At 42.7% G+C, this 22,382-nt stretch overlaps 1 protein-coding gene and 1 pseudogene across 1 annotated transcript in view; one reads left to right on the top strand and one right to left on the bottom strand.

Annotated features, from left to right (window-relative positions):
- Window positions 1–256: 256 nt before the first annotated feature.
- STON2 (stonin 2) overlaps window positions 257–22,382 on the top strand; it is a 184,139-nt gene continuing 162,013 nt past the window's right edge. The window contains exons 1-2 of the mRNA XM_011969705.1: window positions 257–363; window positions 452–562. The gene's annotated coding sequence lies outside the window, so the exon portion shown is untranslated. The remainder of the gene's footprint in view (window positions 364–451; window positions 563–22,382) is intronic.
- LOC105531721 lies at window positions 14,741–15,006 on the bottom strand (annotated as a pseudogene).

The following is a 22,382-nucleotide window of genomic DNA, read 5'->3' as shown; positions in this document are numbered from 1 at the left end:
GGAGTGAGGATCTGTTTGAGTAAATCCAGCATGTTTCTCGGTCACCACCCATCAACCTAATTGGCATAGGCGGAGCTGTGCTGTCTGCAACACAGCAGGCTCCTCCAGCTGTGCCATCCATCACACTCAGGCACCCTGGAGCGCACATGCTCTGCTTCCGGTTGATTTTAAGTTCCCGATCCCTGAGCAGGCCTTGAGGAGGCAGTCCCAAGGAGTCAGAGTTGTTTGCTGTTGCATATCAGACTGGTCTGGGTGACTTGGCTGGTCACAGCACAGTGCTCCTCTGGGCCTAGGGACTGTGGTCTCTCTGTGATTTGGTTGCCATTTTCCTATGAAGAGGGTAGAGAATATGCACCCAGTCAGGTCAGGCACTTTGCAGAGGTGGGTCCTGGCTATAAGAAAGCCAGAAAAGAGGGCAGGTTCATTTATACACGTATGTTTCTACTCATAGGAAAACAACTCACAAGGCAAAAAAGTACATCTCATGGATGGAGCAGGGCGAAGTGGTTACAAGTACAGACTGTGGAGCCAGACTGCCTGGGTATGAATTGTGCAGTTTCAGGTAAGTTATTTAATCTCCTTGAGCCTCAGTTTCCTTATCTCTATAAAGGGAACCTACTTCATAGGGTTATGAGGATTATATAATAATTTAATTAAATGAGTGGTAAAGCACTTTGACGTCAATGTCTGAGAGATGAGAAGTATTACGTAAGTGTTTATCAAATAACACATAAAAATAAAGCGATAGGTGAACATCATGGTATGTAGGTTACACAGTGCCGTGTTAGACGAAGCTTACATGACTACCTCAGTTAAGGTACTCATGGTCAGTTATGCTCAAATGACATCTTGTGAAGTGTCCTAGGGAAACTAGCCGTTTTAAAGAATCATGTGAGAAATATGTTTGTAAACTGCCTTTTTGTAAAATGAACATGAGAGAAACTGTGTCAGAGGAAGAGAGAAGTCAAGGTTGGACGACTCGATGTTTCGGGCAAGGGAGACTGGAGAGGTAGAGTGCCATCATCTTGGATGGGAGGGGTTTCTGCCGCAGTAGTTTCAGGGGAGGGAGAGTCGCTGGTCAAATCTGGATGTGTTAGGGGTGAGCGTCTTGTTAGACGTTGAAGTGAAGATGTTCAGTGGGCACTAGAAGTCAGGTGAGAAGTCAAGGCTGGAAGCATCTGTGTGGGGATCCCTAGCTCGTAGATGGAATCTAAAGCTGTGAAGGAATGAAGGTATTTAACAGCTGGAGAAGGGGTCCTAGGATTGAATCAGGGGGCATTCTAGCTTTATTGGGAAAGTCAAGCTGGCTCGAGTTTTCTAGTTTGTGCTTTTCTTCACTTTGCCAGTGTAGAATGAGGTATGGACCCGTTGGCATTTTCTTGGGGTGGTTTTACCATTGAGCTCTATAATGCCATGGTTAAGTGCCTGAGTTAAGACTAGGGTCGGATACCATTTGACCTCTTACTATCTTTGGGCCCTTGGGCAAGTTACTTATTCTCTGAGACTCAGTTTCTTTGCCTGTGAGATGAGAACTAGTGGTTAAAAATGCCCATCTCATGGGTGTGAGGGCTCAGTTAGTGCGACATTGATGCTATGAAGCTGTTCACCACTTTATCTCTTGAAAGATTCTCACCGTTCATTATATTTGTTAAAAGTGAGGAGTGGTGACAGTCACACATGTTTAAAGCCCTTTGAATTTGCCCTAAGCTGAAATCCACATTTTAATTCAACTTATATTGCTACTGTTTTTCTTCTTTTAAAAAAGTAAAAGAGGTCAGGGAGATACTATAAGTAACTACACACATATGCTAGCGACTTATGTTTTCTCTGTAATTGAAACATTACATCCAGTGATCAGATCTGGCCTCTGTATGTGGTAATTGCTACTAGAATCACAGATGCTCAAGCATTCAGAGATATGAAAACTGACACACAGAACAAAAGAGATACCACTGGATGACAGTGTTTTAGTATTACATATAATAACCTCATATTTGCTCTTTGCCACCATGAGCCAGTTAAGAGGTTTCTCTCATTCTTCCCTAAGATACTGACCAATCTTCCCTACCATTTTTTTTTTGTTGTTGGTGGTGGAGTTTCATTCTGTCGCCCAGGCTGGAGTGCAGTGGCACGATCTTAGCTCACTGCAACCTCTGCCTCCCGAGTTCAAGTGATTCTCCTCCTTAAGCCTCCCAAGTAGCTGAGATTACAGGCATGAGTCACCATGCCCGGCTAATTTTGTGTTGTTAGTGGAGATGGAGTTTCCCTTTGTTGGCTAGGCTGGTCTCGAACTCCTGACCTCAAGTGATCCACCTCCCGCCCCTCGGCCTCCCAAAGTGGTGGGATTACAGGTGTGAACCACCGAGCCCAGCCTTCTCTACTGTTTTAAATCCAAGTTTTACACTTGGTTGGAAAATTCCTCTAATACATTTTATTTCACTCAGCAAATAATAATATTCTGAATCTGTTTGTAAAAAACTCTCACTCTCAAAGCTAAATAAGAACCTAGAGATGTGGAGAATCACATTCTGAAGTCTTGTCACTCCATCCTCTAATTAGTATGTCTGCTGTGTTTGCATTTGTGGTTTATATGCTTTGAATTTGTAGCTTTTCTGTTTTGCAAGGGTTACTGTCAGTGAGACGGCTACCAAAAGAAATACTGCTATTAGTGGTGTCGGGACCAAATGTATGTAACAGTGTGGTGTGTTTCTAAATCCCTACTGTGGCTTTTGAGAAACCATCTCTAGATGGTTGTGGGTGACGTGAGGACTGAAAGAAAAAAACTTTAGAAACAGCAAAGCAGAAACATTAATAGGAAGGAGCTTCTAGTGATTAAATTTTTCTTTTGGTCTTTCAGGTTGAGGAAGTAAGGAGGGTAGGCATAAATGGTGGGAAATTTCCATCAACTTGATAAAAACAATAGAATACATAATTCTTAGCCACTGAGATGAGAGCCCAGGAAGTCACAAGGTCAAAGGATCCTGTCCCATTTGTCTGTGGTGACAGTCTCTCCTCCCCCTACAAGAATTGCCTTACCCTTAAATAATAGAAGTGCCCCTGAGAAGTTGAAGAAATGCATGCTGATGGAATTTTTAAAAATCAGATACATTTTAGAAGTGATTATACTTTTCTATATTTTCCAATTTATTTTTAGTGAGAGTATATTCTGTTTATAATAAAAACAGAAATCGAAAAAATATATATATTTTTGATACGGAGTCTTGCTTTGTCGCCCAGGCTGGAGTGCACTGCCGTGATCTTGGCTCACTGCAACCTCGGCCTCCCGTGTTCAAGCGATTCTCCCGCCTCAGTCTCCTGAGTAGCTGGGGTTATAGGCGCGCGCGACCACTCCCAGCTAATTTTTGTATTTTTATTAGAGATGGGGTTTCATCATGTTGGCCAGGCTGGTCTTGAACTTCTGACGTCAAGTGATCACCTGCCTTGGCCTCCCAAAGTGCTGGGATTATAGGCATGAGCCACCGCCCCCGATTAGGAAAAATAAATTTAAAAGAAGGAAATAAACTAGGAATGTGGGAATGAGTGAGTTGTCACATTGAAAGGTACTCATTTGCTCACATTTTATAATGTGAGAATTCTTTTGTTCTGCAAGCTGTAACGTTTCATAGCATACCTGCTGTCCACATTTAGAATTTACTTTAAACGTAGGGGATGTCAGTAGGGCATTTCATGTATCAAAACCTCAGACTCCACTCTACCAAAGCAGCCAAGCCTCACTCAACAGACATCGACTCTCACGCTGTGCCAAGCCCACCCAGCGTGTCCTGGTTCCTTGTGGCTGTCCCTGGCAGTTGGATACACCCACACGCCCCTGCCTTCAGTCAGCAGACACAAACTTGGGATGCGTCTGTTTCTTGTTTGTGAGAGGCCTGGTTCACAAGGATAACATCACGATCAGCCTGGGGCCCCTGTGCAGCTGCCCCATGAGGCCACTGCAGCAGCCTGCGTTTTAGCCTTTGGCTGGGCTGTTTTGGTTTTATGCCCATGTATCAGTTTTGTTGGGGGAAGAGGGAGGGGAATGATTCTCAGAAAAAGGAAGGACATATCCTCCGCTTTGCTGAAAACGGAAATAAGGAATTATCAGTTCAGGGTCAGTAGAAGCCACAGGGCCTGGCTTCCTTCTGTTGGGCTCCTTTGGAATAATTTTGTTTCGTTTTGAAAGGCCCGAAAGCAACTTGAGCCAGATAAATTGTTCTAGGGTGACAGTTTTTAACAGGGAGTCCACAGATCCCTAGGACTTTGAGAAGTGTGTCTGCGAAGTGCCTTAAGTTATAATTAATGTTGCATGTACTTGTATTTTTCCAGAGATGAGAGTCTCTGGCTTAAATTATAACTCGGAGATTCAGAGAGCTATAATTTTTTGTTTAAAGGCTGAGAACCAGTTTCAAGGAGAGGCCTTCAAGTCTGAGTTGTACATCTTGGTCTTGGCCCTAACTTGAGAACTCTTCCTGATTGGTGACTCGTGTATGTAGTGATAATATGAAGAAAAGTGTGCAAAGCACCTTAGGTATACCTATAGACGGTCATGTTGCAGGAAGATGAAGAAGGTTTCACTTTTTCAAGTGCTGGCAAGCTAGAAATCTAGAAATCGTTTTTTTTTTTTTTTTTTTTTTTTCTTTGAGACTGTCTTGCCCTGTTTCCCAGGCTGGAGTGTGGTGGCACCGTCTCATCTCACTGCAACCTCCGCCTCCAGGGTTCAAGCGATTCTCCTACCTCCGCCTCCTGAGTAGCTGGGATTACAGGTGTGCACCACCACACCCAGCTAATTTTTTGTATGTTCAGTAGAGACAGGGTTTCACCAGGTTGGCCAGGCTGGTCTTGAACTCCTGACCTCGTGACCCGCCCGCCTCAGCCTCCCAAAGTTTTGGGATTACAGGCGTGAGCCACCACGCCTGGCGTGGAAATCTAAAAATCTTAGGTGGACCCACAGAAACCCATGCACTTACTGAAGCCCATGCTGCAGAAAGATGAAGGTTTCACTGCTTCAGATGCTGGAAAACTGGGAATCTAGAAATCTGGGACCCCTGCAGTTCTGTCCTAATGCCTCCTATTCTCTCCTTTCTCAAGCCCACTCAGAGCTCCCTTAATATTCTGTATTATCATAGTATTGATTCGTTGGAATGAACACAAATATCTCTTTTACCTGGTGTCTTAGCATGTTTGTGTTGCTGTTAAGGAACACCCGAGACTGGGTAATTTATAAAGAAAAAAGGTTTATTTGGCTCATAGTTCTGCAGGCTGTACAAGAAGCATGGCACCAATGTCTGCTTCTGGTGAGGGCTTCAGGTTGGTTCCACTCAGGATGGAAGGTGAAGGGGACACAGGTGTGCAGAGATCACATAGTGAGACAGCAGAAATGAGAAAAAAGGGGAGGTGCCAGGCTTGGTTCAACTTCAGTTCTCATGGGAACTGAGTGAGAACTCACTCCTGTGAGAATGGCACCAGGCCATTCACAGGGATCTGGCCCCACAATCGAAACACCTCCCACCAGGCCCCACCACTCACATTGGGGATCAGCCTTCAACAGGAGACTTGGAAGGGCCAAACAAAGCATGTCCAAATCATAGCACCTGGTCTTCTGCTGAGTTCTGAAATAATCCAGACCCTCATGATAGTGACAAGATAACACATTTATAAGGAACTTCCTCCAAGTGGCTGTTTACCCTGTGCCCAACACAAATGACCTTCCCCAGGTTTCCAACCTTGCTTCTTGTTTTTCCTCTTATTATTCTCTCTGAGTGACCCAGTCCAAATCCCCAGCTTCCAGTGGCCTCTCAGTCTGTGTTTTTAGCACTCATCTCTCCTCTGAGCTCTAAATCTGCCTATTTAACGGGTCCTAAAGACAACATCTCAATGTGGTTGTCCCACGGGCCCATCAAATCGCTGGGCCTAATGCTAAACTCATCACATCCCGTCTACTTCCCAATCATTCTTTCTCCTGAAGTCCTTATCTTGGCGAATGGTACAGAAATTGATTCAGTTTCCCAAAGGTTTTTTTCATCCACCTACCACATCATTACTTCCACAATCTCAATGAGTCCAAAAAAGATTCTCTCCCCATATCTTGATGACATTACGTCCTAAATGGCTATAAAAGCTCCTTTCCTCTCTATCCCGCATCTTGCGATGCCTAATCACTCTAATTACTAGCTGGTCTTCTCACTCTCCAGTTGATCTCCCTCATTGCTTCCAGAATAACCTTTTTCTAAAAAACAAATTGGGTCATGTTATTTCCCTGCTTAAATTGTTTGATCGGTCTCTATTGCCTTTATGACAAAACCCATACTTCTTGGTGTGCCTACTGGGGCCCTGTCTGACCTGACTCCTAGCTCTCCAGCCTCCTCTCTCTCTCTTCTCCTTCTGGCTCATTGCTTCGTCAAAGTAAATCACCTTTAGTTCAGAAAACGTATCTTTTCATTCATCTTCTGAACTCAGTATGGGCATACTACATTTTTAATGCAGCTGTTTTGAGTGGAGGCCTTGAAAACACTATTACACTTCACGTTCCGAGTTGGGTAACAAAACGACATCTTCACACCATGTCAGTGCTTCATTCCATCTCTGCCCCCAACCTATTTCTAACATTAATGCTGAATCTCAGGCCATCCTTGAACATGAACATCATTTCTGAGCCTCTCATCCTCCCTTCACATCATGCCTTATTCATCTCTCCAGATCCCACTGTGTCTGTAACACACACTGCAGGGGTTGGGGTCGGTGATGGGTAACGTTCGGTTATGAGGTTAGGGAGGGGGCAGATCTGGGCATGGATGTAGGAATCAGGGAGGTTGCATACACCCTTTGATAGCAAACAATAGTTTTCCATGTAAACATGACTGGTTAAGCATGGCTAAGTGCAGTGGTACCCTCTGATTGACCAGCTTGTATTGTCATGCTTTGTTCTTACAGATGCCATCGTGCCAGCTTGGAATGTCCATTTTCTCCACCAGTGACCCCTGCCTCACAGGACTAATTTCTATTCATCTTTTGACCAGTTGTTACCTTCCCTGTTACTCTTCACTGACCTCAGATTGGGCTAGGTGTCACTCCTGTGCACCCATGGCATAGCTACATTCTCCTGAAGTTGCCCTGATTACACCGTACTGTGATTATTTATTTGTCTGTCTCTCTCTCCAAGGCAGGGGCTGGATCTTAGTCCTCTCGCTGTTCTTAGAATTTCACAAGAACATCCCCAGCAATAGGAGATGCTGAATAAATGCTTATTGAATGAATGAATGAATGGGTGATATTCTGTGACAGACTTCTAAAAACCTGCAGAAGCTTCATGAGCATAAATAACCCAGAGTCCAACAAGACCTATTAGATCATCTCTTTATATTCTACGCATATGGCATTGCATACCAGCATTGATTCTTATCCAGATTTTAACTTGCCGTCTTGGCTACCTCTTAGGCACATCTCAAACCCTCTTAACCCTGCCTATCTGGGGACCACTGGACTGAATCATTCTGCCATCCGAGGCTACTACTGCAGGTCCTTTCACTACTTCGGAACTCATAAAGTACTACATTGAAGGGTGTGGAATCTGGATTTCTCATGTGCTGCTAAAGGAGCTAGAAGATGCACCCCCAAAATGTGGGGAGTTGAGCCAGCATGGTGTGAACTCTGACCAAAGGGGAATAAGAGAGATGGGAGCTGGCAGGTACATTTCCTGTCCTAGCACCGGCCCCTCCAGTGGAAGGTTTTGAGGTACCATATACCCAACAGCCTCTCTGACTCAGCAACAAGCTGATTCTTGTGAAGCCATGGCCAGTTTAGGCCCATTCCATCTTATGTTTGCTTTCCCTACCTCTCTTCTCTTCTCTTACTTGGGCTTCCCTGGGATTGCTGTAAAACACTAGCGTAGAAGCTTGGCCTCAGGCTCTGCCTCCTAAGGAATCTGTCCTAAGACATGTTCACACCTGCTAGTATTTCCCTAGAGAATCATGGGCCAGTGGAGGTGGAAGAGGGAAGAACACTATGCATCAGGTGGTCTTTAGAGCTTGTATGCAGTGGAGCTTGCCTGGAAGTTCAAGGCCTCAGCCATGCATCCGCTGTCCTTGTCTGTGCAAGTGAGTGGTGTTGGCCACCCTCATTTAGGGGAATTGGGCAGATGGATGCATTAGTAGAAAAAGATCCATCATTTGGAACCTGTGAACTTGTTCCTATGCAGGCTATCTGTTCCATAATTTCCTCTTTTTAAAAATCCCTATTTAAGAAATCAAATACATATATATATATATATATATATAACTTTTATGTCAGTGGTACAGCTGTGAAAATGGATCCTTACCAATATTTGTGATACATTCTGGGTTTAAATCCTAGCTTTGCCACTTACTGCTTGTGTGACCTTGAGAAAATTGGCCAGGCCAAGCCTTAGTTTCCTTAACTGGAAAAGAGTCATTAATAATAACAGCTTATATCAGGACGTTGTTGTAAAGATGGGACAAGATAATGCATTTGTAGGCCTCAACACAGTACTGTATAGAGTAAGCACTCACAGGATATTAGTTATAGTTATTAATATTCTCTCTTTAAAATAAAATATGAGAATGATACAGTGTTAATCCTAGTATAGTAAACAAATTTAAGTTTAGAGTTTTTTTTTTTTTTTTTTTTTAAATTTGTAGAGCTTAGAAAGATTTTATTTTGATTTTAAGAGGTATTTTCTTGGCCTGAAACTTTTTTCTAGGGAATCAAAATCTCAGACCCAGTTTTAATCTTGCTAAAAAGGGTGAGAAGGCATGATAAAAAGTTTCTATGGAAGTGGTGTGTACCTGCCAGGTATTTTGTTTTATTGGAAATGTGTGAGAAAAACGTAGGGCTTGAGACTACATAAGTGTATTTCCTATCTTCCAAATATTTTTAAGGTCTTTGTAAATAACTTTATATCAGTCCCAAATTAATAAATTTTGTGGAAACAAAAGCAGAAAGATTTTACAGTGTTGCTGTGGTCATTCAGAGAATTTGTGGTAGAGAAGATCCCAGGAACTAGCCTCTTGCCCCTTACCTGAGGCGAGCTTCAATCTGTGCCAGGTAAACAGAAAAGTACTTCCTCCAGGGAAGCACATAATCAGGATTAACAATGTGTATGCTGGTAACTTTTTGCCTTTTATTACAAAGCTGTATTAAGAGTCATTAAGCTTTGAACTGTAATCTGGGTTTATTATTAACTCCTTACAATCAAGCTTCCAGTTTAACTGTTCTACTTCATTCCACAAATGCTTGTCACTTTCTGATATGGTTTGACTGTGTCCCCACCCAAATCTCATCTTGAATTCCCACGTGTTATAGGAGGGACTCGGTGGGAGGTAATTGAATCATGGGGACAAGTCTTTCCTGTGCTGTTCTCATGACAGGGAATAAGTCTCACGAGATCTGATGGTTTTATAAAGAGGAGTTTCCCCTGCACAAGCTCTTTGTCTTTGCCTGCTGCCATCCATGTAAGATGTGACTTGCTCCTCCTTCCCTTCTGTGATTATTGTGAGGCTTCCCCAGCCACGTGGAACTGTAAGTCCAATTAAACCTTTTTCTTTTGTAAATTGCCCTGTCTTGGGTATGTCTTTATATGAAAACAGACTAGTACACTTTTCTTCTGTGTAATGGCACTGAGCACTAGAAATGCTGCCAGGAAGGGCACGGTCCATCCCTCCATAAGCTAAACTCTGCAAGCTTACTCAAGTCACCAGTGACCACCAAGGCCCTTTATGTCTCTCCTCAGCATTTGACACTAGAGAAAACTTCTTTTTCAAAATTCCCTCTTGCGATCATGGCCTGGAGACCTCTGGTTTTCTTCTCTCTCTCTCTGCCTGGCTCTGTCACCTGAGAGTCTAACTTCCCTGTTCCCAGCCCTGCTCCCTTATGTAGGCATGCTCCAAGAGTCAGTCATCTTCTTAGATCTTTTTACTTCCCCTATTGATAACCTATTCATTCCCTTGGCTTCATACATTGTTTTTTCTTGGATGACTCTAAAATCTAACTTTTTACCTGTGATTTTTCTCTAGGCACCAAATCTACATTTTCACAGTCTTTGCATCTCAACATATCCCAAAAATTTATTTCCTAACCTGTCCCCAATTAATTACACAGTTTAAGGGACCACTCTTAGTTTCCTTAGAGTATGTGTTGAGGTCTTCTCTGCCCTTACCTCAGCTACCATGGCAGTACTATTCTATCGCCCAAGCTTAATTGCTATTTCCTATCACTGTTGTTTCTTGTATTCTATTGAGTAAAGAACAAGCCCAAGGATTCCTATGGCTATAGGTGTTTTCTCTACTTTCATCTTTTGGCCCAGTCAAGGTTTTCTCCTGAACATTCAACATTTCTTTGCTTTTCTACAGTGTGGATGGTGATGTGGGAGGGCTTGCGCTGTTGCAGGACATGGGAGCTCTAGGGGCAGCGTCAGATAAGAGAACCTGGTTTATATTGCATCGTGTGTGAATGGCACCTCCTGGAGTTGTGCAACACAGTGCTGTGGAAGTGTAAGCATGCAAGGGATGGAGTGTCACTGAGTCCTTCTGGGATGCCAAAGGCTTGAGTGACAGGAGCAAGTTGAGGGGAGCTGGCAGTTCAACCCGGAAGGAAAGTTTGAGTTTTACAAAAGAGGAAGGGGAAAATAGTTTTTCCTCTGTGTCATCTACTTGGGGGAATAAAACCCTGTGTTTTTCTAGACAAATCTGTATTGAGCTGACTTCATTGTAGAGCTACCCACCTAGCCTGAGATTTGTGGCCTGGAGCTCTGTTTTCCTCTAATCCTTGTTATTCTTGATATAGAGAGTATTGGCAGGAGCTCTGAACATAAAGGTTTTGTGTGCCTGCAGCTATACTGATAAATTAGGATAAAACCACTCTCATATCACAACTGGACTCCCTTGGATATGGTTTTCCTATGGTCCAAAGAGGTTGGTCATAGCTCTGGTCACAGTGCTGCCTCCTGTTGACTGAAATGGCCCAGATGACTTGGCCACACCAGCAGTAGGACACCTTGGCTGATACTTATAGCAGCAGTGTCCTCTGTTCAGGGGCCTGTGTAGCACCCAGACAGGCAGGTTGCCACCTTCCACTGCACAGGCTGTGTGGTACACACTCTTCATGAGCATGGCTCACATAGATGACCATGGGAATGGGCCCTGAAGTTGTCCACTCTGGTGACCCTGCCTCCCTCCGGTACCTTCTCTCACTGCTCATTTCCAGGCCAACCGATGTCTCCCATTGAGCCAGCTGGGCTCTTTCCTGTCTCAGGCTGAAGCTCACACCACTGCTTCCCTTTTTTCCCCAAATTTCTAAGGTCTCCTCCTCCTTTGCACTTTCACTTCCTGAATGCCATGACCACAGGAATGAAATCAGCAAGTTCTTGTTCTCTCTCTTGACGAGGCTAACTCCTCCCAACCTTTATGGGTAGAAATAACGATGGTAATAGATAGCATTGACTTAGCGCTTATTATTCGTGAAAAGGTTTACCTGCAGCATCTTACAGAATCTCTGAGGTAGATAATACTAGATGAAACTCAGGCTTAGAGTATTTCAGAGACAGATGTTCCATGACTAGAGTTAGCAATGGGGGACTTGGCCTACTGCCTGAAGAGCTTGTGCTCTGAAGGGTATGCTAGGCATCCTCCTATGACTCAGGTTAGATACAACCTCTTCCAGGAAGCCGCCCTGGGCTCCCCACACCCTGCCCCTGACCTTTTATCATGCTCCTTAGTATCCTATGCTGTCATGCAAGCTCAGGGCCTCTTAGAGGTGGTAGAGAAGAGACCTATGTTCCTTGCTTTTTCTGAGTTCCCAGAATATTAAAAACTGAAGAAGCTCCAAGACAGGATTAGAAAAATGTTATGATTTTTTGGGGATATATTTTCTTCTCTGATTTGACCAAATTAAAACCTTAAATTTATAACCATATACATAGAAACCCACAATTAATATAATTCTGCTATGTGCAAGGCAGCTATAGGCGTTACAGTATAATTTTTTTTTTTTTTTTGAGATGGAGTCTCACTGTTGCCAGGCTGGAGTGCAGTGGTGCAATCTTGGCTCACTGCCACCTCCGCCTCCCGGGTTCAAGCAATTCTCCTGCTTCAGCCTCCCGAGTAGCTGGGACTACAGGTGCACACCACCACACCCAGCTAATTTGTGTATTTTTAGTAGAGACGGGGTTTCACTATGTTGGCCAGGATGGTCTCGGTCTCTTGACCTCATGATCCACCTGTCTTGGCCTCCCAAAGTGCTGGGATTACAGGCATGAGCCACCGTGCCTGGCTACAAAAGATATTTATTGAACTGTGTATGCAGAATAACTTGATATTGGGACATGAATTTAAGGTTGTAGGAGGCACATCTCGTATCAGTCCTTTTGGTGTAGTACTTAAAGTCCTTTGTGAATATGTGATCGTTGGCTAATTGGCCTTTCTGGAATCTGGATTGTTTTTTTATCCCTAACATCTAGCAGAGGATCAGGGCTTGGCACATTGGGGGTTCTAAATTCATCTTGGTTGATTGAATGAATGAGTCAGTGAATTGTCTGTGAACAGTCTCAGACATCAGAACGATTTTAGTTAGAATCCCAGACTACTCTTTACTACTCTGACCTGGAGCACGATACTTAACCTCTCTGGCCTCAGCTTTTGTCATCTCTGAAATGCTGGTGTTATTAATAGTACCTACCTCATAAGGTTGATAAGAGGAACAAAGGAGGTAATGTACCTCATCTATACTTTTCATGGCAAAAGTAGATTGTCATGAACAGTGCTTGGGTCCAGGGCAGGGGTGGTAGGAGACAGGTCATGGGCATCATTGTCAGCAAAGCGAGAGCCACTCCAGCTGCTTCCTTTCTCTGTGCCTTCGTGTCCCCAACCAGCTATGGAGAAGAAGGATTGGTGATCCTAGAAGAGTCTCCAAAGCACCTGACTTTGTTCCCAGGGCCCTTAGCCCCTTTCCACATTCTGCCACTTGATGGGCAACAATGAGCAGATCTTACCTTTTAAATAACACTCTGCAGCCCAGCAAGCATCCTCACCCACATCAGTCCAGCAAGCATCCTCACCCACATCAGTCCAGCAAGCATCCTCACCCACATCAGTCCACCAGGCATTCTCACTCACATTATTAAATGAAGTAATAATCTCATTATCTCAATAATTTACATTATCTCATTTATAATTATTATCTCATTTAATAATTACTCTTTTAATCAATATTAAGTGGCCTGCGGTGTCAGGAAATTCCTGCTCTTGTTATATCATTCCCGGCACCTTCTCCTCCCCTAATGGCAGAGTTATCATGGAGGATATTTGTTCTTGTATTTACTGAGTTCTTTGGCAACATCTTCATTTTTGTTTCACATCTAGTATTTAAGGAATCTCATGGAGAAAAGCCTCATTTCAAACTTTTCTGTTTCCAAGTGGCCAGATAGAGAGTGGGCTGCTTGGTCCAGGATCTCTAACTCATGCATGCCCTTGTATTGAAAAGCAGGGCACAGCAGCACTCCCTGTCTGGGACTCCACCATCTTTTCTGTCCATTTGGAGTCACAGGGTTCTAAAGCTTGGATGGAGCTTTCTAAGCGTGAGCATCCACATTGCTCCGGCATGTGAGAGCATTGGCCACTTCTTTTCTTTTGCTACAGATTCTCCCTGGATAACTGGATCCATTCTGTCTGACGATCATGTCCTAACTTGTGTCTCGAGCCTCAAGCTTCAAACTCAAAAGTCCATGCACCTAGTTGACATCTCTCTTGGATGTCTAATGAGCATCCCAAATGTATCGTATTTAAAAAGAAATGCTTACTTTACTCCCAAATCCTAACTCTTTCTCTCTACCCCGGTCAATGGCACTATCACCTACCCTGTTCTCCACCAGAATTCCTTGCCCTCCCTCCCATGTGACATTCGTCAGTAAGTCCTGAAGACCCTGCTTCTAAAATATATCTCAGATGACATGTCTTTCTCTTTGTCTCCATTGTTTCATCCAGACTCTGGCCACCATCATCTTTTTTTTTCTTTATACAGAAATAAACCACTTTATTCTCAGTGTTGCTAATAGTTTAAATTACAACAGTAAGAAAGCTTTTAATGTTTGATTAAATGTTGCTAATGTTTTAAATTACAACAGTAAGAAAGCCTTTTTTTCATGTGTGCAACAGATTTGTTTATTTATTAATTTATTTTTTGAAATGGAGTCCCTCTTGTCGCCCAGGCTGAAGTGCAATGGCGTGATCTCTGCTTGCTGCAACCTCCACGTCCTGGGTTCAAGCAGTTCTCCTGCATCAGCCTCCCAAGTAGCTGGGATTACAGATGAATGCCACCACGCCGGGCTAATTTCTTTGTATTTTTAATAGAGATGAGGTTTTACCATGTTGGTCAGGCTGGTCCCGAATACCTGACCACTTGATCTGCCCGCCTCAGCTTCCCAAAGTGCTGAGATTACAGGCGTGAGCCATCACACCCGGCCAACAGATTTATTTTTTAAAGGAATGGATTTTGAGAGAAAACAATGTGAGGCAGAGTATGGAATAGAAAATAAATACAAATGTAGGCGATTTTGCTAATTGTTTTATAACCACAACAAATTAGTACAGAGAATGCCCTGTACAAAACACAATAAAGGTTCAAACATCGAGATGTTCCCTTAGCAAGGCTGAAAATTTCAGTCTCTGGTATTTGGAATTTAGGCTGCAGTCCTTGTTTCTGGATAGACCACTGGTGGGTGGCACAGTCCATGCTTTTAACCAGATTTAAACAGAAGAATGGCCACTTTGCCCAGGTAGAAATGAAGTGTTTGGTTTCATGTGTCGGGTAACTACGGAAGTTCCTCCCCGTGATGCAATGTCGTGTGGGGTTGTACATCTTGTTACATTCCTTCTTGATATGACCCACAATGTTCTTCTCTTTGTTGTATTTCTCCAGCGCCTGAGTAGCACACTCCACCGAGTTCTGTTGCATCCCTTCCGACATGTCGGCGTTTTTGATCACGGCCTTTTGGTCACACATGGTTACCCATGGAGAAGGGGGCTAGCCGACTGCAGCGGTCTCCCGGGGAGGTGCTAGCATCGCCCGGCTGGAGCTGCCATCGCTGCCGAAGCCGTGGTGCATCTAAGAAGAAAGCTTTTAATGTTTGACAGAAAGTTTTAAAGGTCACAAAACAATCATATTTTCCCCTTTGCAAAGACTACTTTACATAGTTTCAGCTTGCATGGTCATTTAATTTTTTTTTAATTTTTAAAATTCTGTTAAATTACAACTATAAAATGGACCATCTTAACCATTTTTAAGAGTAGAGTTCAGTGGCATCATGTCCTTTCACATCGTTGTGCGACTATTGCCACATCCATCTCCAGAACTCTTTTTATCTTGCAAAACTGAATCTTCGTACCTGTTAAACACTAACTCCTCTGCCTCCCCGGGCCCCTGGCAACCACCATTCTACTTTCTATTCTGTTAATGTGACTCTTCTAAGTACTTCATATAAGTGGAATCGTATAGTATTTGTCATTTTGTAACTGGCTTATTTCACTTAGCATGATGTCCTCAAGGTTCATTCATGTTGTAGCATGTATCAAAACTCGCTTTCTTTTTAAGGCTGAATCATGTTCCACTGCATGTATATACTACATTTTGCTTAGCCATCCCGTTCATCGTCGGACGCCTGGGTTGTTTCAGGCCACCATCATCTCTTCTCTCAACTGTTTTGACAGCCTCCTGATGGTTCGCTTTAATTCCAGTCTTTCCCTTTCCATCCCCTTCCTTGCTGAGTTTCGAAAAAGGCAAAGCAAATTTTGTTGCTCCTCTTTACACTTCTTCAGTGACTTCTCATCATGCTTGGAATAAAAGGTAAACATCTTCATCTGAATCACAAGACCTCGTAGTTCTAAAAACTCATGACCTTTACAACCTCTCATGCCTCTTGCCTACTGTATTCCCAGGTCAAGTTTTTTCTGGGTTTGTTTATTTGTTTGTCTCATCTCACACTCTTTGTGTCTTTGGTTCCCTTTACCTTGAATCCTCTTCACTTTTCATCCCATGGTGGTTGGCTTCTTCTTATCTTTGAGACGATAGTTAAGTGTCACCTCTTCAGAGACATCTTCTGTCACTCTATGTATAAGATTCCTTGTTATTCGTTGTCTTCATTCTATTTATTTGTAGGTCTTTTGTTTTTGGTTGACTTGTTTCCTACTTCCTTTTCCCTCATGATGTAAGCCCCTTGAAGGCACGGTCTATGTCTATTTCATTTACTTCTTTTTTTTTTTTTTTTTTTTTGAGGCGGAGTTTCGCTCCTTTTGCAAAACCTTGCCAGGCTGGAGTGCATTGGTGTGATCTCGGCTCACTGCAACCTCTGCCTCCCAAGTCAAGCGATTCTCCTGCCTCACCCTCTGGAGTAACTGGGATTACAGGCATGTGCCACCACACCTAGCTAATTTTTGTATTTTTAGTAGAGGCAGGGTTTCACCATGTTGGTTAGGCTGGTCTCGAACTCCTGACCTCAGGTGATCCACCTGCCTTGGCCTCCCAGATTGCTGGGATTACAGGCGTGAGCCACTGCACCTGGCCCTCATTTACTTTTGTACCCTGAACATCTAGCTGGTATTTAATAACCACTTGTTGGATGAATGAATAAATATCCTATTTAAGGAAAGAGTGTGAGAGAAGATGCCGCAATCGAGTCTACTTTTCCTTTCCTTCCTTTTTTCCTCACTCTCCCCTCATCCCGCCTTCAAAACATTCTAAAATGTTAACATCCCTCACAGTTAAGAAGAATCACTGGTGTGTAATGATCACTCCTGCTCCGGAAAACTGGTTGAATTGCCTCCTGATGCAGAGGCCTCTTGATGTAGACAGGGAGCATACCCCAAAATTTTCCTTAACTTTCTCCACTAAAAATGATCACTTTTCCAGCCTTGCCCCATGTCTCTGAAAAGGCAACCTAATTTTGCAGTGGTCTAAATAAACAAGGCAGGAAAAAAGAAATTAAACCTGGAGAGAGAATACCCAAGTAGTATGTTTCAAAGTGTGACGTGTAATTTTGTATTTTCTGCTGTTTTGCATTGCCTTTGTTTATTCTCTATTATGGATAATGGTTGATTTTAGTTGAAGTTAGTCCCTTACCCATACTGGGAAATTATTTAAAGAAGGCTTTGCCTAGACTCCCAAGATTTTAAACTCTGGAGTATGTTCTCCCATTTTTTACTGTTATACTCCCTTTTTCTTTTACAATCTCGTTGACAATCAGAGATTTTCTTGGTTTATATAATGGTTTTCTGTAAGTGTTTATCACAGGACCACAAAATATGTGTTGAAACCTCACTGTTTGTTAGGTCAGAAGTCTGGCACAGTCTGAATGGGTTCCCTGCTTAGGGTACCACGGGCAGAAATCAAGGGTTAGCCAGTGGTGGTCTCACTGGAACTCAGGGTCCCCTTCAGGCTATGGCCTATTGTTGGCAGAGTTCAGTTCCTTGTGGTTGTGGGACTGAAGCCCCCATTTAAAGAGCTCATTAATTAGATTTGGCTCACCTGGATCATCTCCCGGTCTTAAGGTCAATTAAGTAGTAACCTTAATTACATCTGTAAAATCTGTTTTGCCATGCAATATAGCATAACCACAAGAGTAATACCAGGGCTTAGATATAATGGGGTCATTTTAGGATTCTGCCTACCACATTGATCTCTTTTTTTTTTTTTGGTTAGAGTTACATTCATCTGCATGCATCGGAAAGTCTAATTCTAATAGCTTAAGCAAAAATATAATTTTTCACATAAAAAATAGAGAAACAAATGATTGTTGATATCAGTTCAGTGGCTTAGTGACATCAGGACCAATAACTGTCATTCTCTTAGCCTGTCCTTCCTATGATTATTGTAACTCCAGCTATTAAGACCATATTCAAGTTGGGAAAAAAGAGAACATGAGAAGGATCAGAGCTGCATGAACTACATCTGTCTCCTTCATTGGGACAGCAAAACAAAACCAAGACAAAAAATACTTTTTAGAACTATATTTCTCACCGTATCTCCATTTATGTCTAACTAGCTAGAACTTGCCACCTCTAGGTGAAGACAGGAAAGCAGGAATAGGAATTATAGTGATTGGCTTAAACCAGGATGATGAGAAGAAATGGATGCTGATGATGCAGTGAACACTGTCAGTTATACCTCATTTCTGGAAGGCAGAATGTGCTGTTGTGGAAGGAGTGCAGAATTTATAGAGTCAGGAGGTCTGTAATTCTGTCCCAGTTCTGGGAGATGGTTAGCTATGTGACCTTGATCTAGTCACAGAACCTCTCTGAGCCAGTTACTTTATCAAGTGAGAGAAATATTTTCTTTACTTATCTCAGGGTTACTGTAAAAATGAATTGAAATAACCCATGAAATTCTTTCCATTCTGGAACTATATACTAATTGTACTTTTTGGTAACTGGTAAAAAATAAGACAATTTCATTGATTCTAAGAAATATGTGTGTGTGTGTGTGTGTGTGTGTGTGTGTATCTATATATATATTTTTTTTGAGATGAAGTCTCACTCTGTCGCCCAGGCTAGAGTGCAGCACCGCAATCTCGGCTCACTGCAACCTCCACCTCCTGGGTTCAAGTGATTCTCTTGCCTCAGCCTCCGAGTAGCTGGAATTATGGGTGCATGCCACGACCCTTGGCTAATTTTCGTATTTTTAGTAGAGACAAGGTTTCACCATGTTGGCCAGTCTGGTCAGAAAATCCTGACCTCAATGATCCACCCTCCTTGGCCTTCCAAAGTGCTGGGATTACAGGCATGAGCCACTGCACCCAGCCTTAAAAAATATTTTATCTTCTCTGAAATTAGATTAATTGTAAAATGCATCTAATTTATATGTGGCTGTAAAATATAGATAAGAAATTATCCACATCAGCTCCCCACTGTCACACAGGTAAAATATTAGTATTCTCATTTCAAAAAAATATGAAGTAGAGTTAAACCAAGATGAATGTACCAAGATGGAGTAAGTCAATATCTTCTGAGAGTTCAAGGAACTGGAAAATGTTTTGCAAACCTTAAAGCCTGACCTCCTACCAGAGCCATTCACTAATGTAATACACTGCTCAGGTACCTGGGGATGTCAGTCAAGGTCACTGCCTCAGAAATGCACCAAAGATCAGAGGCAATGCCTAACCAGTTTTTCAAGCCAAGTGTAACTTAGATTCTTGACTCTGAATGTGGGACCATGGAATTGTTAGATAGCAGAGCCATCGGGATTGATTATTTTGAAGGAAAATCACACAATAGAGTATTTTGTAATTATAACCTTGAGATATACATATATGTATGTATGTACATAAATGTGTGTGTTTATGTATATGCATGTATACACACATATACACACACCCATACACACAAGTAATATGACTTTAGAGAAGGGACGGCACCTAGGGTTAGGAGATTATGCTGTGTGTGATTACAAGACAAAAGAAGAGGGAGTTCACTTATGGAGAATCATAGATAGATGCTAACTCTGGTCACAATGTGACATTTGTTCCTTTTGGACTTCTTTCTCATACATGTTTGATTTGAGGCTGAGGTGTTCATTCTGTTTCCCAGTTTCCAATGGAAATTGGAAGAAGATTGGGTGGTTTCCTTTTGTTTTTTAAAAATAAAATATTTACATGAAAGAATGAAATTTTTCATAAGTTGAAATAATAAGAGCAAACAACCAGGATCACTCAACTCATTTTCTCTTTTAGGAGCATCAAGGTACCTGTTAATTAAGTGTGTGTGTGTGTGTGTGTGTGTGTGTGTGTGTTCTTCAGTGAACTCTGTTCAGGTTTTCTTAATGAGAATTCATGCCCCTTATCGAGGAAAAGAATGTGAAAGAAGGAAAGGGAAGAGAAGCACTGTTCAAGTCCTTAATCTGATTTAGTCTTTCTCACAGGGTAATGGGACCTTCCAGGCTTCTCTTTGATCTAGCAACTTATGAAACAAGCAGCAGGGTTATTTCAGCTTTCTGATTCAGCTTCTATGGCTCCTGTAGCCCACTGTGACACAGATATCAGTGTATAAAAGCTTGATATTATCTTGTGTCATTGTGCTATGCACAATTCTGAGTGCATGGTAGATAGATGCTCAATAAGGTAGCTGAATATCTTGCGTTAGAAGAACGCTGTAAAGAAATATATAGAATTTATGTAGTCTGTTTTTCCCATTCTTCCTTTCTTTGTAGCTTTTGATTTGATCTTTAGTTGCTTGTCCTTGATTAAGAGAAAACTGAGGCCTTACTTGTGGGTTTGGAGTGGACACCAAGGATCTAGTTGAAGATGTTTCTGCATAAACTCCAAATAGATGCCTGGACAGGGGTTGCCAGTAGTCTCAAACCCAAAAAGTGGATGTGGAGATTTTCAAAGATGCCGCCTAGCTGAATACCTATGAAAAACAGGTAGACAGGGAAGATGGCCAAAGATTTAACAAACCCTTTTGGACCACCAACTAGGCACAAGTAATGTTTTTGTATTATATAGCATAGCTAACCTAACAAATCATTTTCCCAGCTCTGGAGCAATGGAATTAATCTATATGGCTGAGTGAACCCTTCCTTTTATTCTCAGATGATTTATAAAATTTCTAATTAATTTTCAGGACATTAGTATGAAATGACCTGTACTCTTTTTAAAAGTGAGCACGAGTCAGAAAGTAATGTTCCAGAGGAGGACTTCCAGTTCTGGTTATAATTGGTAACTAGCCATTTTGCTGCGAACAACCACAAAACAACAACATCTATGAGGCAACTATTTTCAGGCTTCGGTCAACAGGCAGCACAAGATTCTCTATCCTGAGGTGAGCCCGACACTCACCTTGGCTCTTTTCCAGTGAAGAGTTTCCTGACTGCAGCATAGTCAGCTGGAGTCTAAGCCAAGCACAGCAGTCCTGCTGAGCTAAGAAAACAGAGATCAGAGTTTGGGGCAATTGAAGCAGCTGGAATCTGTAGGACAGAGCACCAGAGGGCAGAGAGTTGGGGAGCAGAGAGCATGGGGATGGGGAGAGAGGAGCAGAAGTATGTCTGAGTGTACCCAGAGAACCCTTGGCCAGTTTAGAGTGCACAGGTGCATACTGAAACCATACAGAGCTTAATAGAGTGGCTGCTGGAGGATTGAGAATGGGACAAAGATACTGGACATCAGGCAGTAGTGGGGGACATTGGTGGTCCAGCCCAGCTACAGTGGAAAGAGCTCATTAATGTCTTATTAACATCTCAAGCATCCAACCAAGATACAGAAAGCCTGTGTCTTAGGGATAAGGACCATGTTCTCAAGGAGGGTCTGTACATTTTTTTCTATAAAGGGCCAGTAGTTATTATGGACGAGTAATTATTTTAGTCCCTGCGAGCCATACAGTATCTGTCACAGCTACTCAACTCTGCTATTGTAGATCAAAAGCAACCATAGACCATATGTAAACTAATGAGCGTAGCTGGTAAATATACTAATAATACAACTTTATTTACCAAAAAAGGCAGAGGGCCAGACTTAGGCTGTGGCTGTAGTTTGCCAGCCCATGCTCTAGAGTAAGATTTACTTTAAACTTACCCTAGCAAAGCCTAGAACCAAGCCCTGTGTATTAGTCAGGGTTCTCTAAAGCGACGGAATTAATAGGATAGATTTATATATGAAGGGGAGTTTATTAAGGAGTATTGATCACAACGTGAAGTCCCACAAGAGGCTGTCTTCAAGCTGAGGAGGAAGGAATCCAGTCCTTCGAGCTGAGGAGGAAGGAATCCAATCTGAGTCCCAAAACCTCAAAAGTAGGGAAGCTGACAGTGCAGCCTTCAATCCATGGCCAAAGGCCCAGGAGCCCCTGGCAAAGCACTGGTGTAAGTCCAAGAGTCCAAAAGCTGAAGAACTTAGAGTCTGATGTTTGAGGGCCGGAAGCATCCAGCATGGGAGAAAGATGAAGGTCAGAAAGATGAAGGTCAGAAGACTCAGCAAGTCTGGTCATTCCACTTGCTTTTGTCTGCTTTATTCTGGCCACACTGGCAACTGATTAGATGGTGCCCACCTACATTGAGAGTAGGTCTGCCTCTCCCAGTCCACTGACTCAAATGTTAATCTCCTTTGGCAACAGCCTTAAAGACATAGCTGGGAACAATACTTTGCATCCTTCAGTCCAATCAAGTGGACACTCAATATTAACCATCATACCCTGTCAAGATCTGCAGGGGAGACAGAGTTTAGAAATTGAGTCCTACAGCAATTAGAGGGCCTTGGGAAACAAATTAATCCAATGAAGTAAAAGACGAAGCTTTATACAAGCTCTAGGTGAGCAGCTCTTGGTCAAACTGCCTGCTGGAACAAAAATCAGTACTCTGCAGAGGAAAGTCAAATCCAGAAGGTCTTTGGTGTATCACCAACA

The sequence above is a fragment of the Mandrillus leucophaeus genome, unplaced genomic scaffold (assembly GCF_000951045.1).
Source record: "Mandrillus leucophaeus isolate KB7577 unplaced genomic scaffold, Mleu.le_1.0 Scaffold90, whole genome shotgun sequence".
Lineage (NCBI taxonomy): Eukaryota > Metazoa > Chordata > Mammalia > Primates > Cercopithecidae > Mandrillus > Mandrillus leucophaeus.
This window is presented reverse-complemented; position numbering and strand designations above follow the sequence as displayed.